Source organism: Macrobrachium nipponense, chromosome 39 (assembly GCF_015104395.2).
Source record: "Macrobrachium nipponense isolate FS-2020 chromosome 39, ASM1510439v2, whole genome shotgun sequence".
Lineage (NCBI taxonomy): Eukaryota > Metazoa > Arthropoda > Malacostraca > Decapoda > Palaemonidae > Macrobrachium > Macrobrachium nipponense.
The window spans coordinates 5780567-5793416 of NC_061099.1; the positions used below are offsets into that span (position 1 = coordinate 5780567).

The following is a 12850-nucleotide window of genomic DNA, read 5'->3' on the forward strand; positions in this document are numbered from 1 at the left end:
AAATAGAGAAGAATCTCTACAAGCGTTACGCTGCTGAAGTAGCCATTACTTTTAATAAAGTATGCTTGAGAGAGGGTCTGTTTCATAAATAATAATAATTTGATAAAAAGGATAACTGTCAATATCCACACATTTGCTGAGGCAATAGTAGAAAGACAAAACAGCAATCATATTATTGGAAGTGACGGTATTAATAGGAATCAACGGTAATGCTCACTGGTGGCAGCAACTGACCAAGTTCTTCACTAAGCACTTGATCTAATTCCCATTCCTTAGGGCGAGTCTAACCTCAAAACAAAGTTGAACTACAGGCTCAGGAATATATTTTACAGTTCAAAATTCACCCCTTTTCGAATCCGGGGGTAGTGATACGGTTCTTATTCAGGTAATAATGGTTACAATGCACATACAGTTTTTAGTGGGTAGTCAGTTTCAATCCTTGGCTTGAATGGAATGCCGATGCATCAAAGGGAGGCGTACGTTTTGGCAATTCATTAAGGAAGAGGCAAAAGAAGAGGAAGGGAAGGAGCATAAATTGAGAAAGAGGGGAAGAAACAAAATAATCAAAAGAGGAAAAACAAGAGATAAATTACACAAAACAGGTGGCTGAGAACGCAAGACGCTATCAGATTTATATGATACGAAAGTTAAAAGGGACGTGTGTGTGTGTGTGTGTGTGTGTGAGAGAGAGAGAGAGAGAGAGAGAGAGAGAGCGATCCTCCAGAATATGACACTGGACAAGATATCTTCTGTACTAAAGCAATACATACTAATGTTCTGAATGATTCAAACCGAAAGTCTCATTCAGCCACCCCTCACCCTCCCCTTCCAACCCCAAACGCCTCTCTCTCTCTCTCTCTCTCTCTCTCTCTCTCTCTCTCTCTCTGAAGTTTGGGGTAAACAGCGTACTTAAGAATTTGAGGGTGCCCGAGTAATATGCCACTGAAAATACTCAAACAGCAGAGAGAGAGAGAGAGAGAGAAAAAGAGAGAGAGAGAGAGAGAATTTCTTGGCAACAGCAGACCGTGTAAATAACGGGCAAATATTGACAAAACCTCACGGCCACTGCTGCAAAGCGGTGCCAGTTGTGAGAGGAGTGAGAGGATAACTGTGACATCCGTAAGGAGTGTATCAAAAATAACCAGACAGGAAGTTTGAAGTTATGGGAAACACGACATGATTGATCGAATGTAAACACTGGACTTCGTTCGTCAACAACGCGAGTTTACCGCTCGCAATGGGCAATTAGACCCAGCTCCTCAGCAGAGGTTTCTCAAGATGGGATGTCTGATAACGAGACACAAAGTGAACTCTATTATATGGAAAATTGAGTCTGTAAACTCTATAGTAATGAGAACTGTCTATGGTAAATGATCGTTCGTTTATGAAATGGAATGCATTCTAAGACATTGCAAATCAACCTGCAGTCATATACAAGTGCCAGAAAAATTACAAGGTTTGATTTTGATGTAATAGGAAATTTCGAGCCATATGGCCCTATGCTGGGCCACGAAGGAAATTCAACCCAATACTAGTCGCAATTGTAATAATGAATGAGCAAAATTATGTAAAAATATATATGTCAAAGTTTATTTTTTAATTTCTTATAAATCATGTTTAAAGCCAAAGTTACAAAACATTACGCCACGGAACCAATTACATTAAAGTTCCCATCTTCAATTTACAGAGTTCTTTCTTCAAAATTCATTTTCAAAACATCAGCATCTAAATACAACTGAATATATAATAAAAATATGAAATTAGATTTCCCAAATCAGATAAAATCACTCACTAAGGTCCCACCGAGACTCGAACGCGGATTGTTGGATTCAGAGTCCAAAGTGCTAACCATTACACCATTGAACCGATATGTTGAGTTGATTCTTTTGAATTTTCCTATTTTTTAAACTCATATCCATAAAGTAAAAAAAAATAAATTTCCTAAGGTCCCACCGAGACTCGAACTCGGATTGTTGGATTCAGAGTCCAAAGTGCTAACCATTACACCATGGAACCAATATGTTGAGCTGATTCTATTGAACTTTCCTATTTTGTAAACTCATATCCATAATGTCGAATAAACAACAAACTTCCTAAGGTCCCACCGAGACTCGAACTCGGATTGTTGGATTCAGAGTCCAAAGTGCTAACCATTACACCATGGAACCAATATGTTACACTAATTTTATTGAATTTTCGTATTTTGAAAACTAATATCCATAATGTCAAATAAACAAAAAACTTCCTAAGGTCCCACCGAGACTCGAACTCGGATTGTTGGATTCAGAGTCCAAAGTGCTAACCATTACACCATGGAACCGATATGTTGAGCTGATTCTATTGAATTTTCCTATTTTGAAAACTCATATCCATAATGTCAAATAAATAACAATCTTCCTAAGGTCCCACCGAGACTCTAACTCGGATTGCTGGATTCAGTCCAAAGTGCTAACCATTACACCCTGGAACCGCTATGTTAAGCTGATTCTATTGAATTTTCCTATTTTGAAAACTCATATCCATAATGTCATATAAATAACAATCTTCCTAAAGTCCCACCGAGACTCGAACTCGGATTGTCGGATTCAGAGTCCAAAGTGCTAACCATCACACCATGGAACCGATTATGGGCTGAGCTGATTGTATTGAATTTTCCCATATTTGAAAACTCAATATCCATAATGTCAAATAAAACAACAAATCTTACTAAGGTCCCACCGATACTCGAACTCAGATTGTTGGATTTCAGAGTCCCAAAGTGCCTAACCAATTAAACCAGCCATGGAACCGATATGTCAAGTTGATTCTATTGAATTTTCCTATTTTGAAAACTCACATCTGTAATGTCAAATAAATAACAAACTTCCTAAGGTCCCAACGAGACTCGAACTCGGATTGTTGGATTGAGAGTCCAAAGTGCTAACCATTACACCATGGAACTGATACGTTGAGCTGATTCTATTGAATTTTCCTATTTTGAAAACTCATATCCATAATGTCAAATAAATAACAAACTTCCTAAGGTCCCACCGAGACTCGAACTCGGATTGTTGGATTCAGAGTCCAAAGTGCTAACCATTACACCATGGAACCGATATGTATAGCTGATTCTATTGAATTTTCCTATTTAGAACTCATATCCATAATGTCAAACAAAATAACAAACTTCCTAAGGTCCCACCGAGACTCGAACTCGGATTGTTGGATTCAGAGTCCAAAGTGCTAACCATTACACCATGGAACCGATATGTTGAGCTGATTCTATTGAATTTTCCTATTTTGAAAACTCATATCCATAATGTCAAATAAATAACAAACTTCCTAAGGTCCCACCGAGACTCGAACTCGGATTGTTGGATTCAGAGTCCAAAGTGCTAACCATTACACCATGGAACCGATATGTTGAGCTGATTCTATTAAATTTTCCTATTTTGAAAACTCATATCCATAATGTCAAATAAATAACAAACTTCCTAAGGTCCCACCGAGACTCGAACTCGGATTGTTGGATTCAGAGTCCAAAGTGCTAACCATTACACCATGGAACCGATATGTTGAGCTGATTCTTTTGAATTTTCCTATTTTGAAAACTCATATCCATAATGTCATATAAATAACAAACTTCCTAAGGTCCCACCGAGACTTGAACTCGGATTGGTGGATTCAGAGTCCAAAGTGCTAACCATTACACCATGGAACCGATATGTTGAGCTGATTCTATTGAATTTTCCTATTTTGAAAACTCATATCCATAATGTCAAATAAATAACAAACTTCCTAAGGTCCCACCGAGACTCGAACTCGGATTGTTGGATTCAGAGTCCAAAGTGCTAACCATTACACCATGGAACCAATATGTTGAGCTGATTCTATTGAATTTTCCTATTTTGAAAACTCATATCCATAATGTCAAATAAATAACAAACTTCCTAAGGTCCCACCGAGACTCGAACTCGGATTGTTGGATTCAGAGTCCAAAGTGCTGACCATTACACCATGGAACCAATATGTTGAGCTGATTCTATTAAATTTTCCTATTTTGAAAACTCATATCCATAATGTCAAATAAATAACAAACTTCCTAAGGTCCCACCGAGACTCGAACTCGGATTGTTGGATTCAGAGTCCAAAGTGCTAACCATTACACCCTGGAACTGATATGTTGAGCTGATTCTATTGAATTTTCCTATTTTGAAAACTCATATCCATAATGTCAAATAAATAACAAACTTCCTAAGGTCCCACCGAGACTCGGACTCGGATTGTTGGATTCAGAGTCCAAAGTGCTAACCATTACACCATGGATAAACATTACACTATGGAACCAATATATTGAACTGATTCTATTGAATTTTCCTATTTTGAAAACTCATATCCATAATGTCAAACAAAATAACAATCTTCCTAAGGTCCCACCGAGACTTGAACTCGGATTGTAGGATTCAGAATCCAAAATGCTAACCATTACACCATGGAACTGATATGTTGAGCTGATTCTTTTGAATTTTCCTATTTTGAAAACTCATATCCATAATGTCAAATAAATAACAAACTTCCTAAGGTCCCACCGAGACTCGAATTCGGATTGTTGGATTCAGAGCTCCAAAGTGCTACAATTACACCATGGAACCGATATGTGAGATGATTCTTTTGAATTTTCCTATTTGAAAACTCATATCCATAATGCCATATAAAATAAACAAACTTCCTAAGGTCCCACGAGACTTGAACTCGGATGTTGGATTCAGAGTCCAAATGCTAACCATACACCATGGAAAACCAATATTTTGAGTGATTCTATTGAATTTTCCTATTTGAAAAATTAATTCCAAATAATTGTCAAAACAAAAATACAATCTTCCTAAGGTCCCACTGAGACACGAATTCGGGAAGTTGGATCAGAGTCCAAAGTGCTAACCATTACCACCATGGAACCGTATATGAGATTGATTCTATTGCTAAAAAAAAAAGTGTACCAATTACACCATGGAACGATTAATTTTGAGCCGATACTTTTGAATTTTCCTATTTTGCAAAACTATCATCCAATAAGTCAAATAAATAACAAACTTCCTAAGGTCCCACCGAGACTCGAACTCGGATTGTTGGATTCAGGGAGGTCCAAAGTGCTAACCATTACACCATGGAACGATATGTTGCTCTGATTCTATTAATTTTTTTTCCTATATGAAAACTCATATCCATAATGTCAAATAAATTTAACAAACTTCCTAAGGTCCCACGAGACTCGAAACTCGGATTGTTGGATTCAGGAGTCCAAAGTGAACCATTAACACCATTGGACGCCTATGGTTGAGGCTGATCTATTAAATTTTCCATTGAAAAGTCATGTCCATAATGTCAAATAAATAACAAAATTTCCTAAGGTCCCACCGAGACTTTTCGAACTAGGGATTGTGGAAAATTCAGGGTCCAGTGCTACCATTACATCCAATGGAACCAATATTGTTGCTCTGAAATTCTAAATAACCTATTTTGAAAACATTATCCTATAATGTCATTAACAAAAAAATGTAAGGTCCCACGAGACTCGAACTCGGATTGTTGGATTCAGAGTCCAAAGTGCTAACCATTACACCATGGAAACCGATATGTTGAGCTGATTCTATTGAAATTTTCCTATTTGAAAACTCATATCCATAATGTCAAATAAATAACAAACTTCCTAAGGTCCCACTGAGACTCGACTCGGATTGTTGGATTCAGAGTCCAAAGTTGCTAACCATTACACCATGGTACCGATATGTTGAGTGATTCCTATTAAATTTTCCGATTTTTGAAAAATCCATATCCATTTAATGTCAAATAAATAACATCCTAAGGTCCATGAAGACTCGAACTCGGATGTTGGATTCAAAAGAGCTTCCAAATGCTAACCATAACCACAATGGTTAACCGATCTGTTAGAGTTGATTCATTAAATTTTCTACTTTGAACTCATATCCATAAGGCATAAATAAACAAACTTTCTAAGGTTCCACCGGAGACTCGAACCGGATTGGTTGGATTCAGAGTCCAAAGTGCTAACCAATTACACCATGGAACCGATAAGTTGAGCTGACTCTATTAAATTTTCCTATTTTGAAAACTCATATCCATAATGTCAAATAAATAACAAACTTCCTAAGGTCCCACCGAGACTCGAACTCGGATTGTTGGATTCAGAGTCCAAAGTGCTAACCATTACACCATGGAACCGATATGTTGAGCTGATTCTATTGAATTTTCCTATTTTGAAAACTCATATCCATAATGTCAAATAAATAACAAAACTTCCTAAAGGTCCCACCAAGACTCGAACTCAGATTGTGGATTCAGAGTCCAAAGTGCTAACCATTACACCATGGAACCGATATGTTGAGCTGATTCTATAAAATTTTCCTATTTGAAAACTCATATCCATAATGTCACATAAATAACAAACTTCCTAAGGTCCCAACGAGACTCGAACTCGGATTGTTGGATTCAGAGTCCAAAGTGCTAACCATTACACCATGGAACCAATATGTTGAGCTGATTCTATTGAATTTTCATATTTTGAAAACCATCATCCATAATGTCAAATAAATAACAAACTTCCTAAGGTCCCACCGAGACTCGAACTCGGATTGTTGGATTCAGAGTCCAAAGTGCTAACCATTACACCATGGAACCGATATGTTGAGCTGATTCTATTAAATTTTCCTATTTTGAAAACTCATATCCATAATGTCAAATAAATAACAAACTTCCTAATGTCCCACCAACCGAGACTCGAACTCGGATTGTTGGATTTGTTCAGAGGTCCAAAGTGCTAACCATTACACCATGGAACCGATATGTTGAGCTGATTCTATTAAATTTTCCTATTTTGAAAACTCATATCCATAATGTCAAATAAATAACAAACTTCCTAAGGTCCCACCGAGACTCGAACTCGGATTGTTGGATTCAGAGTCCAAAGTGCTAACCATTACACCATGGAACCAATATGTTGCTCTGATTCTATTAAATTTTCCTATTTTGAAAACTCATATCCATAATGTCAAATAAATAACAAACTTCCTAAGGTCCCACCGAGACTCTAACTCGGATTGTTGGATTCAGAGTCCAAAGTGCTAACCATTACACCATGGAACCGATATGTTGAACTGATTCTATTGAATTTTCCTATTTTGAAACAAATCATATCCATAATGTCAAAAATAAATAACAAACTTCCTAAGGTCCCACCGAGACTCGAACTCGGATTGTTAGGATCAGAGTCCAAAGTGCTAACCATTACACCAAGGAACCGATATGTTGAGCTGATTCTATTAAATTTTCCTATTTTGAAAACTCATATCCATAATGTCAAATAAATAACAAACTTCCTAAGGTCCACCGAGACTCGAACTCGGATGTTGGATTCAAGAGTCAAAGTGCTAACCATTACACCTGGAACCGATATGCCCACCGAGATCAACTCGGATTGTGGATTCAAGTCCAAAGTGCAACCATTACACCATGGAACCGATATTGAATTGATTCCATTAAATTTTCCTATTTTGAAAACTCATATCCATAATGTCAAATAAATAACAAACTTCCTAAGGTCCCACCGAGACTCGAACTCGGATTGTTGGATTCAGAGTCCAAAGTGCTAACCATTACACCATGGAACCGATATGTTACTCTGATTCTATTTAAATCCGCCTATTTTGAAAACTCATATCCATAATGTTCGAATAAACATAAATAACAAACTTCCTAAGGTACCACCGAGACTCGAACTCGGATTGTTGGATTCAGAGTCCAAAGTGCTAACCATTACACCATGGACCGATATGTTGAGCTGATTCTAAATTAAATTTTCCTATTTGAAAAACTCATATCCATAATGTCACATAAATAACAAACTTCCTAAGGTCCCAAACGAGACTCGAACTCGGATTGTTGATTCAGAGTCCAAAGTGCTAACATTACACCTGGAACTGATATGTTGAGTTGATTCTATTAAATTTTCCTATTTTGAAAACTCATATCCATAATGTCAAATAAATAACAAACTTCCTAAGGTCCCACCGAGACTCGAACTCGGATTGTTGGATTCAGAGTCCAAAGTGCTAACCATTACACCATGGAACCGACATGTTATGCTGATTTTATTGAACTTTCCTATCTAGAAAACTCATTATCATTAAGTCAAATCATTAATTCACTTACCTAAGTCCTAACTAGAGTGGAATTTGACTTGCAGGATCCAGTCTAAAGTGCTAACCTTCACACCTTGGATCCAGTTACATGAGGCACAGAAGACTATCCTACTATGATTTACAATATCAAATAACAATTTAGAAAATCAATTACCTAAAACACTAACTAGTTCCTACCTAGACTTAAACTTAAATTTTCCTATTTTCTTATCTATTATGCATACACCTCTTGTCAACAGTTATACTTGGTATGAGGTTTGTGTTTACATTTACCTAACTTTTATAATCCTTAAATCCTATGCATACTCACTTCCATTATCTCTCATGGACTTAATTTTTATAAAAAGCAATATTGCATTAAAATTAAAATGCATGGAAATTCCCACTCATCAAGGTTCCATGGTGTAATGGTTAGCACTTTGGACTCTGAATCCAACAATCCGAGTTCGAGTCTCGGTGGGACCTTCTGATGTTTTCCTTCTGACTAATCAATGTGGCAATTGCAAGACGCAAAAGCTTCCCGAATAAAAGGAACTTTCCTCACGAAGGATATAAATAAACAAAAAACTATATTATATATAATCCTATATATATATATATATATATATATATTTAAAAAATTACACCACAACCATGACCACATTTTCTGTCGTTGGACAGATATCTCATATTCAATAGTCCTTTTCTAACAGAATGTAGGAAAAAGAAAGAAAAAAAGGCAATGGTATTCTCATAAATGAAATCAGCAATACTTTTAAACTAGATGAGCAGAAATTCCAGCAAGTAAACAGAAATGCAAGACCAGCTAAACAGAACATATAAGGATTTCAAAGAATGCAGGCAGCATAAATGACAGAAGTTTCAATGAAATAAGAACATAAAAGAAAGGCAATGGAATAAATCACTTAAGCTAGCATAATTACTCATAACTGCCTCGGTAAACTATCAGGATTAAGGATTCCACTGATAGTTAATCTACGAAATAAAAAACAAAAACGTTTTTGTCAGCCAAAGCATCGCTATAATCTGCAATATTCACATTTTACCTTTCTAAATCAACCACTCTCCCTCTGGTAATATTTATTCTGCATGCTATCTGTGGTAATATAAGCGACATTTCAGCATTTGACAAATAACTGATCGAGTAAGGCAAAGCACCAGTGTTCAGTAACAACGGCATTATCACTTTCATGCATGAAAATATGGTGAGTCTTTGGTGACTAAGGATTTATCCATACAATTTCATTTTTACAATAATTGCTGCAAGAAGATGCAATAATATATTATCCTGGATGGATGGAAGTTTGGAATATAGGGACAGAGACCACGCACTTGGACCCTAGAGTCATTCAGTGGATAAATAAATTACTTTGTAACCTCAAACGTCTAATACTAACACGAGCGTAGTATAAAAACGTTCAAAATCACAACCACTGCAAAAGAAAGGTACTAAAAAATACGCTTATTCTACTATCCTCCCCATTAGTTTAGTAGTTAATTCTATCGTAAAATGTAAAAAACGTAATAGAAACAGAATGTCTATGAGAGGTCGACATGTGTGAAAATGACATCTCTTTACACCTCTTTCACGAGATTTCAAAATCTGTCCCCTCTAGCCTACACCTGCTGTTACAGATGCTGTCAAACCTCTGAGCACAAGGATCTATTGTAACTCGTTCCTTCCAGACAAGACAGAAACTGTCAAGCTATACTAAGAATTGTATCAAGACATCAATACCCTTTGATTGTTTCTGCCAAACCAAGAGCCTGAGTGACATGACCCTTTGATTTATTGGTAGGCAGACAGCACAAGGTCATATATATGCTACCACTGCTCTGGGGTCTCGGGCCTGCGCCTCTGACCTGCCTGAGAGCTTCAGGTACATCTGCTGACTGAGCAAGGGGTTAGTCCCCAAAACTTGAATTTGAAATTGACTTTCCCACTGATATATTCACATCCATGGCACAAGATTCTTTAAAGTTATAAAGTATTAAAATACGTATACCTTTGGTGATCCGTCTCGACGTCAGTTTACTATTAAACATCAAAACGAATGTTCAACAATTCAAATGGGAAGATGATATAAATGACTTCCATTTAAAACTTCTGTGAATATTTAGGGGCATATGACATCCCGTGAGCTCGAAGGCTGCATTGCAATTGGGCATTTTCCAATAACAAATTAATCTATTGTTGTTTTATTTATTTATTTATTTTCTAACCTAAGTCTTTATTTCTTTCTCTTCTTTTCACACTGCAACAAATTTGACTTGCATTTAAGTAAGACCAGCCACCAACACATTCCTGTGATACAAAAAGGGTTAAGTTAATCTAAATTTCTGTCTTGGTGGGAAGGAAATTGAGTTTTTGCTCACTAATGACTCGTACTGACATCTGACTCCTGAGATCTGCTGCCAGCTTATCAGAATTATTATTATTATTATTATATTCTAATTCGTTTACTAGCTGTAGCCGGCAACGCGTTGCTGTGGTTCAGTGGTTAAATGGAAAAGAAAGAAAGCTCCTCTCTCCTACTCTTTCTTTCGCTCTCCAACCATCATTGTCTCTTTCCCTCTTTCTTCTCACTAATACCAACTCTCTCTCTCACTCACTTTTTCCATCTTTCTCCAACCTAACACCCCCTCTACTCTCTCTCTCTCTCTCTCTTCCTCTTTCTTCTCCCTAACACCATGTCTACTCTCTCTCACTTCCTCTCCATCTCATTCTCTCTCTGTCAACCCCCTTCTCAAACCCCACCCTCTTTGATGTCATTGATGTTTACCCTATAGTATTCTTTTCTAAATAATATGTCATTTATTTACAGAAATCATGTATGATAAATTTGTAAAGTAACTAAGTCTACAGGCATATCCAGCTTCGTTTCAGGGAATCCCTTCTCACCCCACCCCCTTCGAAGTGGGAGGTAGGATGAAACCCCATTATAAAAACAAGCGCGTATTCGAATGCAATGTTGTGTCAAAATTTCAAAGCAATCGGTGCAGAGCTTTTGGAGAATTAAGATTTTGAACAAACGAACATTCAAATTTTTATTTATATAGATAATCACATGCCAGCCTCTGTCTGCCTCCTCACCTTAATCCAGAGATTTTCAAATCACCAGCTTCATTGACTCTGACGCCCAAGAAACAGTACACAATATGAAATCACTCGACTGAGAGAGAGAGAGAGAGAGAGAGAGAGAGAGAGAGAGAGAGAGACCTTAAACCTCAAGATCAATTACCAGATCTAGTGGAAAGTCCAGGCCAGTCACAAAAGGAACGACTATCATCCTGAGATCTAGACCTCTAGAGCAACAAAGAACAGAACAGAACACTTTACAGACAATGATTTCCGCGTAAGAAGAGGAAATAAAAGGCGAGCTTACATTCTTAGCACAAAGAAAACAACATGATGGCAACGACAAATAAACACAATGGGTAGGCCTATGGCTGTTGGCCAGCACCCAGCTTAAGAACGTGCCTAGGCCAAGGCTTCAATGCCAAGTGTGAGAACTGGTAAAGATTAAGACTTGAATTTCCTCTCACCAGTTGTGAAGCTTACCAAGAAAAAAAAAATATAAATGCAACGTGAATGAAATGAGCTACTGGGCATTTCAACACTACTGCTCTCTCTCTCTCTCTCTCTCTCTCTCTCTCTCTCTCTCTCTCTCTCTCTCTCTCTCTCTCTCTCTCTTTTAATTTTTGCGTGGCCTGGGTATTTTGGACACCTTGCCCGTTCTCAGTCTCTGTACCATTACAACACCACGAGTGAAGTGCACAAATATCCGTCGTCTTTTGAATGCCCAAGGTATTTCCAAATATCGGCAAATTAATACCTAGTTTTACGTTGAAAAAAAATTAAACCTCGTACTGAAGAAAGATGAATAACATAATGATAATGGTGGAATCTTTAGGAGAATAATAATGATAAACAAAATCTGAACAGTTATAATGCTAACAAAACAAAATAACAACCGCTCACCAAGGATAAGAAGCAGAATTGTAAATTATGCACCAGCGTTAAGACATGCAAAAAAAACAAAAATAATAATAATATAAAATAAAAGACAAGGGCAAAGTTATTCGTACACTCCCTCACGAAAACGACACACACAAAAGTAAATAAACAAACACATTTATAAACAGAAAAATATATAAAACAAAATAAGCTACGAGACGTTAAACAACCAAACCCTTCGAGCACTTTTCGACATCTGATCTCAAGAAACAGATAAGTATTTTTAGTGGGTCCTCACTTTAACTAACGTGACAAAGACCCTCTCTCTCTCTCTGAAGAGTGAGAAGCTGTTGATAAGAAAGCCAAGTAAATTGTAATGTCTATCCCCAACCGACCACATTAATGAAACGTAAGGCTCTCTGTCAACAAAAAACCAAACCATAATTACCACAATAAAAGGAAAAAAAGACAGAAACGCTGCGTGAAATATCCACCATAAAGAGTTCTTTCAGGTGCTTTCGCAAGCAGACACTAATTCGTAAATATAAATGCAGCCTCAAATAACTAAAATAACCCCGGAAATTATATTGCAGAGAAGTCTTGAGTTAACGGAGATGGCTCATGAGTTTATAAATCATGAAAATGATAAGGAATATATTCTACCATTTTTCTTACGAGACTATTTTGCATAAGAGAA

At 37.0% G+C, this 12850-nt stretch overlaps 18 non-coding genes across 18 annotated transcripts; 1 reads left to right on the forward strand and 17 right to left on the reverse strand.

The window, feature by feature from the left end:
- Positions 1-1944: 1944 nt before the first annotated feature.
- Positions 1945-2016, reverse strand: Trnaq-cug (transfer RNA glutamine (anticodon CUG)). Its single transcript has one exon. It is a non-coding gene; the product is annotated as a tRNA-Gln (tRNA).
- An 80-nt stretch (positions 2017-2096) lies between these two features.
- Trnaq-cug (transfer RNA glutamine (anticodon CUG)) lies at positions 2097-2168 on the reverse strand. Its single transcript has one exon. It is a non-coding gene; the product is annotated as a tRNA-Gln (tRNA).
- An 80-nt stretch (positions 2169-2248) lies between these two features.
- On the reverse strand, positions 2249-2320 carry Trnaq-cug (transfer RNA glutamine (anticodon CUG)). Its single transcript has one exon. It is a non-coding gene; the product is annotated as a tRNA-Gln (tRNA).
- Positions 2321-3021: 701 nt separating this feature from the next.
- Trnaq-cug (transfer RNA glutamine (anticodon CUG)) lies at positions 3022-3093 on the reverse strand. The gene has a single exon. It is a non-coding gene; the product is annotated as a tRNA-Gln (tRNA).
- Positions 3094-3172: 79 nt separating this feature from the next.
- Trnaq-cug (transfer RNA glutamine (anticodon CUG)) lies at positions 3173-3244 on the reverse strand. Its single transcript has one exon. It is a non-coding gene; the product is annotated as a tRNA-Gln (tRNA).
- Positions 3245-3324: 80 nt separating this feature from the next.
- Trnaq-cug (transfer RNA glutamine (anticodon CUG)) lies at positions 3325-3396 on the reverse strand. The gene has a single exon. It is a non-coding gene; the product is annotated as a tRNA-Gln (tRNA).
- An 80-nt stretch (positions 3397-3476) lies between these two features.
- Positions 3477-3548, reverse strand: Trnaq-cug (transfer RNA glutamine (anticodon CUG)). Its single transcript has one exon. It is a non-coding gene; the product is annotated as a tRNA-Gln (tRNA).
- An 80-nt stretch (positions 3549-3628) lies between these two features.
- Positions 3629-3700, reverse strand: Trnaq-cug (transfer RNA glutamine (anticodon CUG)). Its single transcript has one exon. It is a non-coding gene; the product is annotated as a tRNA-Gln (tRNA).
- An 80-nt stretch (positions 3701-3780) lies between these two features.
- On the reverse strand, positions 3781-3852 carry Trnaq-cug (transfer RNA glutamine (anticodon CUG)). Its single transcript has one exon. It is a non-coding gene; the product is annotated as a tRNA-Gln (tRNA).
- An 80-nt stretch (positions 3853-3932) lies between these two features.
- On the reverse strand, positions 3933-4004 carry Trnaq-cug (transfer RNA glutamine (anticodon CUG)). The gene has a single exon. It is a non-coding gene; the product is annotated as a tRNA-Gln (tRNA).
- Positions 4005-6147: 2143 nt separating this feature from the next.
- Trnaq-cug (transfer RNA glutamine (anticodon CUG)) lies at positions 6148-6219 on the reverse strand. The gene has a single exon. It is a non-coding gene; the product is annotated as a tRNA-Gln (tRNA).
- A 232-nt stretch (positions 6220-6451) lies between these two features.
- Positions 6452-6523, reverse strand: Trnaq-cug (transfer RNA glutamine (anticodon CUG)). Its single transcript has one exon. It is a non-coding gene; the product is annotated as a tRNA-Gln (tRNA).
- An 80-nt stretch (positions 6524-6603) lies between these two features.
- On the reverse strand, positions 6604-6675 carry Trnaq-cug (transfer RNA glutamine (anticodon CUG)). Its single transcript has one exon. It is a non-coding gene; the product is annotated as a tRNA-Gln (tRNA).
- Positions 6676-6916: 241 nt separating this feature from the next.
- Positions 6917-6988, reverse strand: Trnaq-cug (transfer RNA glutamine (anticodon CUG)). The gene has a single exon. It is a non-coding gene; the product is annotated as a tRNA-Gln (tRNA).
- An 80-nt stretch (positions 6989-7068) lies between these two features.
- Trnaq-cug (transfer RNA glutamine (anticodon CUG)) lies at positions 7069-7140 on the reverse strand. Its single transcript has one exon. It is a non-coding gene; the product is annotated as a tRNA-Gln (tRNA).
- A 452-nt stretch (positions 7141-7592) lies between these two features.
- On the reverse strand, positions 7593-7664 carry Trnaq-cug (transfer RNA glutamine (anticodon CUG)). Its single transcript has one exon. It is a non-coding gene; the product is annotated as a tRNA-Gln (tRNA).
- Positions 7665-8055: 391 nt separating this feature from the next.
- On the reverse strand, positions 8056-8127 carry Trnaq-cug (transfer RNA glutamine (anticodon CUG)). Its single transcript has one exon. It is a non-coding gene; the product is annotated as a tRNA-Gln (tRNA).
- A 461-nt stretch (positions 8128-8588) lies between these two features.
- Trnaq-cug (transfer RNA glutamine (anticodon CUG)) lies at positions 8589-8660 on the forward strand. The gene has a single exon. It is a non-coding gene; the product is annotated as a tRNA-Gln (tRNA).
- The last annotated feature ends 4190 nt before the right edge of the window (positions 8661-12850 follow it).